Raw genomic sequence first — 1,329 nt, 5'->3', positions numbered from 1 at the left:
TATATATATATATATATATATATGTATGTTAATATTAATATAGAACGGTTAGTTTTTTTAACAACTGGGATGGTGCCCCCCCTGGGAGTTGGTTCTCTACACAGACTGCGTACTCTGCGTATAGGGAGCGGCGGTACTGCTAATATTAAAATCGAGGTTATTAATGTAAATGATAAAAAGTAGAGGCCCCAAAACAGACCCGTGAGGAACACCCCTCGTAATCTGTAATAGTGCAGATGAATGGCCTTCCATTTGCACACATTGTGTCCTGTCCACTAAGTAGCTTTCAAACCAAGTGTCACGAATCCGGTCCATGAACTTTCCTTTTCATTGACTCTCGCACCACACAAACTGTTGCATAGCACCCCGGACTACATTTCCCATCATGCATTGCACTGATTGCACTCAGCACGAATTGCACACACCTGTTTACACTGATTGCACCCAGCTGTTTCATATCACTCCCTCACTATTTAACACTCACTCTGATCCCTTCCCTCTGCCGAGTATTGTTTCAGCATTTATCACTCTCCTAGAGATAGCTACCTTACGGAGCCCTTGTCATAGCCTTAGCCCTAGTCGTTTGCCTTAGCCTTAGCCTTAGCCCTAGTCATTTGCCTTAGCCTTAGCCTTAGCCTTCCCGGTTTCTGATCTTCGCCTGGTTCCCTGGATTCACCCCTTTTGTCTTGCCCCTTTTGATTCTGTCTGCCGATCGTCGACCTGCTCTAGCCCTAGGACTATTCTTGTGTTTTGCCCACCATATACCTATTTGCCCTCATCTGACCCATGCCTGTTTCATGACCACGTCTCTGTCTTCGTTTCAATAAAGCTTGCATATGGATCCGCACGTCTCACGTCTCGTCAGCCCCGTAACACCAAGAGATTGTGTCATTTGACAATACAATTAAATAAAATACAATAAATTAAATAAAATACAATAAAAAGTGATACACAGTAATGACCTTTAGCAAGCGCCTGAATTATATCATTTAAAACCCTAGTTGCAGCTGTGGTTGTGCTGTGTTGTTTCCTAAAACCTGACTGATTGTGTGATAATATATCATGTTTCATTAGATATGAAGTCAACTGCTCACTAATGAGAGATTCAAAAACCTTAGACAAAATACAAAGTTTAGAAATTGGCCTATAGTTATTCATATCAGAAGGATCTCATCCTTTTAAAAAAAATGGGAAAACAAAGGCAGATTTCGGTATCTTTGGAAATTCATTTAAACTCAGTGAAAAGTTAAAAAATATATGTCAAAGGTGCAGCAATATAATCTGCAGCTAATTAAAAAAAGTGGTTCTAATTGGTCAGGGTCAGCTAAT

This window comes from Sinocyclocheilus grahami, unplaced genomic scaffold (assembly GCF_001515645.1).
Source record: "Sinocyclocheilus grahami isolate Dianchi unplaced genomic scaffold, SAMN03320097.WGS_v1.1 scaffold863.1, whole genome shotgun sequence".
NCBI classification, from domain to species: domain Eukaryota; kingdom Metazoa; phylum Chordata; class Actinopteri; order Cypriniformes; family Cyprinidae; genus Sinocyclocheilus; species Sinocyclocheilus grahami.
This window is presented reverse-complemented; position numbering follows the sequence as displayed.